The sequence below is a fragment of the Salmo salar genome, unplaced genomic scaffold (genome assembly GCF_965601325.2).
Source record: "Salmo salar unplaced genomic scaffold, fSalSal1 ptg000293l, whole genome shotgun sequence".
NCBI classification, from domain to species: Eukaryota; Metazoa; Chordata; class Actinopteri; order Salmoniformes; family Salmonidae; genus Salmo; species Salmo salar.
Genome location: NW_027675346.1, coordinates 135,001 through 142,500, shown reverse-complemented (window position 1 = coordinate 142,500; position 7,500 = coordinate 135,001). Strand labels below are relative to the sequence as shown.

Here is a 7,500-nt window from a genome sequence, read left to right as displayed (position 1 = left end):
GGCAGATGCTAATTGAAAACACAAGGAAATTTGATCCTATTAAAAAGGCAGGAAGCTGCATTTAGTCAATTCATCATTAAATGCTTACTACAAGGCAGTGTTGCTGATGAAATAGTGCAGGGGCACACCCTCGTGGACAAAATGCTTACAGCACCTGGTATTCCCAGGCGGTCTCCCATCCAAGTACTAACCAGGCCCGACCCTGCTTAGCTTCCGAGATCAGACGAGATCGGGCGTACCCAGGCTGGTATGGCCGTAAGCGAGAAACAATCTCTTGCTACAACATATATAGTCAAAGTGAGTGTGATAAACAGACATTGCATTTTCACCAATTAGATAAGCAGCTTGAACTTTGTGTCACTGAAAAAGTAGAAGAAATTACAAACACTGTTCCCATCACTTTTTAGCACAGGTAGTTGGATAAAATACAAACTTTATTTCCTTTCATCATTTGAACAGGGCAAAGGAGCACAAAGCACACACAAGCTGCATTCAGCAACAATATTCTTGTTTGTCTTATAAATACAAGGCAGATGCTAATTGAAAACACAAGGAAATTTGATCCTATTAAAAAGGCAGGAAGCTGCATTTAGTCAATTCATCATTAAATGCTTACTACAAGGCAGTGTTGCTGATGAAATAGTGCAGGGGCACACCCTCGTGGACAAAATGCTTACAGCACCTGGTATTCCCAGGCGGTCTCCCATCCAAGTACTAACCAGGCCCGACCCTGCTTAGCTTCCGAGATCAGACGAGATCGGGCGTACCCAGGCTGGTATGGCCGTAAGCGAGAAACAATCTCTTGCTACAACATATATAGTCAAAGTGAGTGTGATAAACAGACATTGCATTTTCACCAATTAGATAAGCAGCTTGAACTTTGTGTCACTGAAAAAGTAGAAGAAATTACAAACACTGTTCCCATCACTTTTTAGCACAGGTAGTTGGATAAAATACAAACTTTATTTCCTTTCATCATTTGAACAGGGCAAAGGAGCACAAAGCACACACAAGCTGCATTCAGCAACAATATTCTTGTTTGTCTTATAAATACAAGGCAGATGCTAATTGAAAACACAAGGAAATTTGATCCTATTAAAAAGGCAGGAAGCTGCATTTAGTCAATTCATCATTAAATGCTTACTACAAGGCAGTGTTGCTGATGAAATAGTGCAGGGGCACACCCTCGTGGACAAAATGCTTACAGCACCTGGTATTCCCAGGCGGTCTCCCATCCAAGTACTAACCAGGCCCGACCCTGCTTAGCTTCCGAGATCAGACGAGATTGGGCGTACCCAGGCTGGTATGGCCGTAAGCGAGAAACAATCTCTTGCTACAACATATATAGTCAAAGTGAGTCTGATAAAACAGACATTTAGTCAATTCATCATTAAATGCTTAATACAAGGCAGTGTTGCTGATGAAATAGTGCAAGAGCACACCCTCGTGGACAAAATGCTTACAGCACCTGGTATTCCCAGGCGGTCTCCCATCCAAGTACTAACCAGGCCCGACCCTGCTTAGCTTCCGAGATCAGACGAGATCGGGCGTACCCAGGCTGGTATGGCCGTAAGCGAGAAAAAATCTCTTGCTACAACATATATAGTCAAAGTGAGTGTGATAAACAGACATTGCATTTTCACCAATTAGATAAGCAGCTTGAACTTTGTGTCACTGAAAAAGTAGAAGAAATTACAAACACTGTTCCCATCACTTTTTAGCACAGGTAGTTGGATAAAATACAAACTTTATTTCCTTTCATCATTTGAACAGGGCAAAGGAGCACAAAGCACACACAAGCTGCATTCAGCAACAATATTCTTGTTTGTCTTATAAATACAAGGCAGATGCTAATTGAAAACACAAGGAAATTTGATCCTATTAAAAAGGCAGGAAGCTGCATTTAGTCAATTCATCATTAAATGCTTACTACAAGGCAGTGTTGCTGATGAAATAGTGCAGGGGCACACCCTCGTGGACAAAATGCTTACAGCACCTGGTATTCCCAGGCGGTCTCCCATCCAAGTACTAACCAGGCCCGACCCTGCTTAGCTTCCGAGATCAGACGAGATCGGGCGTACCCAGGCTGGTATGGCCGTAAGCGAGAAACAATCTCTTGCTACAACATATATAGTCAAAGTGAGTGTGATAAACAGACATTGCATTTTCACCAATTAGATAAGCAGCTTGAACTTTGTGTCACTGAAAAAGTAGAAGAAATTACAAACACTGTTCCCATCACTTTTTAGCACAGGTAGTTGGATAAAATACAAACTTTATTTCCTTTCATCATTTGAACAGGGCAAAGGAGCACAAAGCACACACAAGCTGCATTCAGCAACAATATTCTTGTTTGTCTTATAAATACAAGGCAGATGCTAATTGAAAACACAAGGAAATTTGATCCTATTAAAAAGGCAGGAAGCTGCATTTAGTCAATTCATCATTAAATGCTTACTACAAGGCAGTGTTGCTGATGAAATAGTGCAGGGGCACACCCTCGTGGACAAAATGCTTACAGCACCTGGTATTCCCAGGCGGTCTCCCATCCAAGTACTAACCAGGCCCGACCCTGCTTAGCTTCCGAGATCGGGCGTACCCAGGCTGGTATGGCCGTAAGCGAGAAACAATCTCTTGCTACAACATATATAGTCAAAGTGAGTCTGATAAAACAGACATTTAGTCAATTCATCATTAAATGCTTAATACAAGGCAGTGTTGCTGATGAAATAGTGCAAGAGCACACCCTCGTGGACAAAATGCTTACAGCACCTGGTATTCCCAGGCGGTCTCCCATCCAAGTACTAACCAGGCCCGACCCTGCTTAGCTTCCGAGATCAGACGAGATCGGGCGTACCCAGGCTGGTATGGCCGTAAGCGAGAAAAAATCTCTTGGTACAACATATATAGTCAAAGTGAGTGTGATAAACAGACATTGCATTTTCACCAATTAGATAAGCAGCTTGAACTTTGTGTCACTGAAAAAGTAGAAGAAATTACAAACACTGTTCCCATCACTTTTTAGCACAGGTAGTTGGATAAAATACAAACTTTATTTCCTTTCATCATTTGAACAGGGCAAAGGAGCACAAAGCACACACAAGCTGCATTCAGCAACAATATTCTTGTTTGTCTTATAAATACAAGGCAGATGCTAATTGAAAACACAAGGAAATTTGATCCTATTAAAAAGGCAGGAAGCTGCATTTAGTCAATTCATCATTAAATGCTTACTACAAGGCAGTGTTGCTGATGAAATAGTGCAGGGGCACACCCTCGTGGACAAAATGCTTACAGCACCTGGTATTCCCAGGCGGTCTCCCATCCAAGTACTAACCAGGCCCGACCCTGCTTAGCTTCCGAGATCAGACGAGATCGGGCGTACCCAGGCTGGTATGGCCGTAAGAGAGAAACAATCTCTTGCTACAACATATATAGTCAAAGTGAGTGTGATAAACAGACATTGCATTTTCACCAATTAGATAAGCAGCTTGAACTTTGTGTCACTGAAAAAGTAGAAGAAATTACAAACACTGTTCCCATCACTTTTTAGCACAGGTAGTTGGATAAAATACAAACTTTATTTCCTTTCATCATTTGAACAGGGCAAAGGAGCACAAAGCTGCATTCAGCAACAATATTCTTGTTTGTCTTATAAATACAAGGCAGATGCTAATTGAAAACACAAGGAAATTTGATCCTATTAAAAAGGCAGGAAGCTGCATTTAGTCAATTCATCATTAAATGCTTACTACAAGGCAGTGTTGCTGATGAAATAGTGCAGGGGCACACCCTCGTGGACAAAATGCTTACAGCACCTGGTATTCCCAGGCGGTCTCCCATCCAAGTACTAACCAGGCCCGACCCTGCTTAGCTTCCGAGATCAGACGAGATCGGGCGTACCCAGGCTGGTATGGCCGTAAGCGAGAAACAATCTCTTGCTACAACATATATAGTCAAAGTGAGTGTGATAAACAGACATTGCATTTTCACCAATTAGATAAGCAGCTTGAACTTTGTGTCACTGAAAAAGTAGAAGAAATTACAAACACTGTTCCCATCACTTTTTAGCACAGGTAGTTGGATAAAATACAAACTTTATTTCCTTTCATCATTTGAACAGGGCAAAGGAGCACAAAGCACACACAAGCTGCATTCAGCAACAATATTCTTGTTTGTCTTATAAATACAAGGCAGATGCTAATTGAAAACACAAGGAAATTTGATCCTATTAAAAAGGCAGGAAGCTGCATTTAGTCAATTCATCATTAAATGCTTACTACAAGGCAGTGTTGCTGATGAAATAGTGCAAGAGCACACCCTCGTGGACAAAATGCTTACAGCACCTGGTATTCCCAGGCGGTCTCCCATCCAAGTACTAACCAGGCCCGACCCTGCTTAGCTTCCGAGATCAGACGAGATCGGGCGTACCCAGGCTGGTATGGCCGTAAGCGAGAAACAATCTCTTGCTACAACATATATAGTCAAAGTGAGTGTGATAAACAGACATTGCATTTTCACCAATTAGATAAGCAGCTTGAACTTTGTGTCACTGAAAAAGTAGAAGAAATTACAAACACTGTTCCCATCACTTTTTAGCACAGGTAGTTGGATAAAATACAAACTTTATTTCCTTTCATCATTTGAACAGGGCAAAGGAGCACAAAGCACACACAAGCTGCATTCAGCAACAATATTCTTGTTTGTCTTATAAATACAAGGCAGATGCTAATTGAAAACACAAGGAAATTTGATCCTATTAAAAAGGCAGGAAGCTGCATTTAGTCAATTCATCATTAAATGCTTACTACAAGGCAGTGTTGCTGATGAAATAGTGCAGGGGCACACCCTCGTGGACAAAATGCTTACAGCACCTGGTATTCCCAGGCGGTCTCCCATCCAAGTACTAACCAGGCCCGACCCTGCTTAGCTTCCGAGATCAGACGAGATCGGGCGTACCCAGGCTGGTATGGCCGTAAGCGAGAAACAATCTCTTGCTACAACATATATAGTCAAAGTGAGTCTGATAAAACAGACATTTAGTCAATTCATCATTAAATGCTTAATACAAGGCAGTGTTGCTGATGAAATAGTGCAAGAGCACACCCTCGTGGACAAAATGCTTACAGCACCTGGTATTCCCAGGCGGTCTCCCATCCAAGTACTAACCAGGCCCGACCCTGCTTAGCTTCCGAGATCAGACGAGATCGGGCGTACCCAGGCTGGTATGGCCGTAAGCGAGAAAAAATCTCTTGCTACAACATATATAGTCAAAGTGAGTGTGATAAACAGACATTGCATTTTCACCAATTAGATAAGCAGCTTGAACTTTGTGTCACTGAAAAAGTAGAAGAAATTACAAACACTGTTCCCATCACTTTTTAGCACAGGTAGTTGGATAAAATACAAACTTTATTTCCTTTCATCATTTGAACAGGGCAAAGGAGCACAAAGCACACACAAGCTGCATTCAGCAACAATATTCTTGTTTGTCTTATAAATACAAGGCAGATGCTAATTGAAAACATAAGGAAATTTGATCCTATTAAAAAGGCAGGAAGCTGCATTTAGTCAATTCATCATTAAATGCTTACTACAAGGCAGTGTTGCTGATGAAATAGTGCAGGGGCACACCCTCGTGGACAAAATGCTTACAGCACCTGGTATTCCCAGGCGGTCTCCCATCCAAGTACTAACCAGGCCCGACCCTGCTTAGCTTCCGAGATCAGACGAGATCGGGCGTACCCAGGCTGGTATGGCCGTAAGCGAGAAACAATCTCTTGCTACAACATATATAGTCAAAGTGAGTGTGATAAACAGACATTGCATTTTCACCAATTAGATAAGCAGCTTGAACTTTGTGTCACTGAAAAAGTAGAAGAAATTACAAACACTGTTCCCATCACTTTTTAGCACAGGTAGTTGGATAAAATACAAACTTTATTTCCTTTCATCATTTGAACAGGGCAAAGGAGCACAAAGCACACACAAGCTGCATTCAGCAACAATATTCTTGTTTGTCTTATAAATACAAGGCAGATGCTAATTGAAAACACAAGGAAATTTGATCCTATTAAAAAGGCAGGAAGCTGCATTTAGTCAATTCATCATTAAATGCTTACTACAAGGCAGTGTTGCTGATGAAATAGTGCAGGGGCACACCCTCGTGGACAAAATGCTTACAGCACCTGGTATTCCCAGGCGGTCTCCCATCCAAGTACTAACCAGGCCCGACCCTGCTTAGCTTCCGAGATCAGACGAGATCGGGCGTACCCAGGCTGGTATGGCCGTAAGCGAGAAACAATCTCTTGCTACAACATATATAGTCAAAGTGAGTCTGATAAAACAGACATTTAGTCAATTCATCATTAAATGCTTAATACAAGGCAGTGTTGCTGATGAAATAGTGCAAGAGCACACCCTGGTGGACAAAATGCTTACAGCACCTGGTATTCCCAGGCGGTCTCCCATCCAAGTACTAACCAGGCCCGACCCTGCTTAGCTTCCGAGATCAGACGAGATCGGGCGTACCCAGGCTGGTATGGCCGTAAGCGAGAAACAATCTCTTGCTACAACATATATAGTCAAAGTGAGTGTGATAAACAGACATTGCATTTTCACCAATTAGATAAGCAGCTTGAACTTTGTGTCACTGAAAAAGTAGAAGAAATTACAAACACTGTTCCCATCACTTTTTAGCACAGGTAGTTGGATAAAATACAAACTTTATTTCCTTTCATCATTTGAACAGGGCAAAGGAGCACAAAGCACACACAAGCTGCATTCAGCAACAATATTCTTGTTTGTCTTATAAATACAAGGCAGATGCTAATTGAAAACACAAGGAAATTTGATCCTATTAAAAAGGCAGGAAGCTGCATTTAGTCAATTCATCATTAAATGCTTACTACAAGGCAGTGTTGCTGATGAAATAGTGCAGGGGCACACCCTGGTGGACAAAATGCTTACAGCACCTGGTATTCCCAGGCGGTCTCCCATCCAAGTACTAACCAGGCCCGACCCTGCTTAGCTTCCGAGATCAGACGAGATCGGGCGTACCCAGGCTGGTATGGCCGTAAGCGAGAAACAATCTCTTGCTACAACATATATAGTCAAAGTGAGTGTGATAAACAGACATTGCATTTTCACCAATTAGATAAGCAGCTTGAACTTTGTGTCACTGAAAAAGTAGAAGAAATTACAAACACTGTTCCCATCACTTTTTAGCACAGGTAGTTGGATAAAATACAAACTTTATTTCCTTTCATCATTTGAACAGGGCAAAGGAGCACAAAGCACACACAAGCTGCATTCAGCAACAATATTCTTGTTTGTCTTATAAATACAAGGCAGATGCTAATTGAAAACACAAGGAAATTTGATCCTATTAAAAAGGCAGGAAGCTGCATTTAGTCAATTCATCATTAAATGCTTACTACAAGGCAGTGTTGCTGATGAAATAGTGCAGGGGCACACCCTCGTGGACAAAATGCTTACAGC

At 41.9% G+C, this 7,500-nt stretch overlaps 16 non-coding genes and 1 pseudogene across 16 annotated transcripts in view; all 17 read right to left on the bottom strand.

The window, feature by feature from the left end:
- Positions 1-142: 142 nt before the first annotated feature.
- On the bottom strand, positions 143-261 carry LOC145875264 (5S ribosomal RNA). The gene has a single exon (XR_014390898.1). It is a non-coding gene; the product is annotated as a 5S ribosomal RNA (ribosomal RNA).
- A 409-nt stretch (positions 262-670) lies between these two features.
- On the bottom strand, positions 671-789 carry LOC145875252 (5S ribosomal RNA). Its single transcript, XR_014390886.1, has one exon. It is a non-coding gene; the product is annotated as a 5S ribosomal RNA (ribosomal RNA).
- Positions 790-1,198: 409 nt separating this feature from the next.
- LOC145868825 (5S ribosomal RNA) lies at positions 1,199-1,317 on the bottom strand. Its single transcript, XR_014384820.1, has one exon. It is a non-coding gene; the product is annotated as a 5S ribosomal RNA (ribosomal RNA).
- Positions 1,318-1,456: 139 nt separating this feature from the next.
- LOC145875241 (5S ribosomal RNA) lies at positions 1,457-1,575 on the bottom strand. Its single transcript, XR_014390875.1, has one exon. It is a non-coding gene; the product is annotated as a 5S ribosomal RNA (ribosomal RNA).
- Positions 1,576-1,984: 409 nt separating this feature from the next.
- LOC145875230 (5S ribosomal RNA) lies at positions 1,985-2,103 on the bottom strand. The gene has a single exon (XR_014390864.1). It is a non-coding gene; the product is annotated as a 5S ribosomal RNA (ribosomal RNA).
- Positions 2,104-2,512: 409 nt separating this feature from the next.
- LOC145870850 (uncharacterized) lies at positions 2,513-2,621 on the bottom strand (annotated as a pseudogene).
- A 139-nt stretch (positions 2,622-2,760) lies between these two features.
- LOC145875219 (5S ribosomal RNA) lies at positions 2,761-2,879 on the bottom strand. The gene has a single exon (XR_014390853.1). It is a non-coding gene; the product is annotated as a 5S ribosomal RNA (ribosomal RNA).
- Positions 2,880-3,288: 409 nt separating this feature from the next.
- Positions 3,289-3,407, bottom strand: LOC145875569 (5S ribosomal RNA). Its single transcript, XR_014391211.1, has one exon. It is a non-coding gene; the product is annotated as a 5S ribosomal RNA (ribosomal RNA).
- Positions 3,408-3,806: 399 nt separating this feature from the next.
- Positions 3,807-3,925, bottom strand: LOC145875208 (5S ribosomal RNA). The gene has a single exon (XR_014390842.1). It is a non-coding gene; the product is annotated as a 5S ribosomal RNA (ribosomal RNA).
- A 409-nt stretch (positions 3,926-4,334) lies between these two features.
- LOC145875197 (5S ribosomal RNA) lies at positions 4,335-4,453 on the bottom strand. Its single transcript, XR_014390831.1, has one exon. It is a non-coding gene; the product is annotated as a 5S ribosomal RNA (ribosomal RNA).
- Positions 4,454-4,862: 409 nt separating this feature from the next.
- LOC145875186 (5S ribosomal RNA) lies at positions 4,863-4,981 on the bottom strand. Its single transcript, XR_014390820.1, has one exon. It is a non-coding gene; the product is annotated as a 5S ribosomal RNA (ribosomal RNA).
- Positions 4,982-5,120: 139 nt separating this feature from the next.
- On the bottom strand, positions 5,121-5,239 carry LOC145875175 (5S ribosomal RNA). The gene has a single exon (XR_014390809.1). It is a non-coding gene; the product is annotated as a 5S ribosomal RNA (ribosomal RNA).
- Positions 5,240-5,648: 409 nt separating this feature from the next.
- On the bottom strand, positions 5,649-5,767 carry LOC145875164 (5S ribosomal RNA). Its single transcript, XR_014390798.1, has one exon. It is a non-coding gene; the product is annotated as a 5S ribosomal RNA (ribosomal RNA).
- A 409-nt stretch (positions 5,768-6,176) lies between these two features.
- Positions 6,177-6,295, bottom strand: LOC145875153 (5S ribosomal RNA). The gene has a single exon (XR_014390787.1). It is a non-coding gene; the product is annotated as a 5S ribosomal RNA (ribosomal RNA).
- Positions 6,296-6,434: 139 nt separating this feature from the next.
- Positions 6,435-6,553, bottom strand: LOC145875141 (5S ribosomal RNA). Its single transcript, XR_014390775.1, has one exon. It is a non-coding gene; the product is annotated as a 5S ribosomal RNA (ribosomal RNA).
- Positions 6,554-6,962: 409 nt separating this feature from the next.
- On the bottom strand, positions 6,963-7,081 carry LOC145875130 (5S ribosomal RNA). The gene has a single exon (XR_014390764.1). It is a non-coding gene; the product is annotated as a 5S ribosomal RNA (ribosomal RNA).
- A 409-nt stretch (positions 7,082-7,490) lies between these two features.
- Positions 7,491-7,500, bottom strand: part of LOC145875119 (5S ribosomal RNA) — a 119-nt gene continuing 109 nt past the window's right edge. Inside the window, exon 1 of the ribosomal RNA XR_014390753.1 lies at positions 7,491-7,500. This exon is cut by the window's right edge and continues 109 nt beyond it. This is a non-coding gene — a ribosomal RNA (5S ribosomal RNA).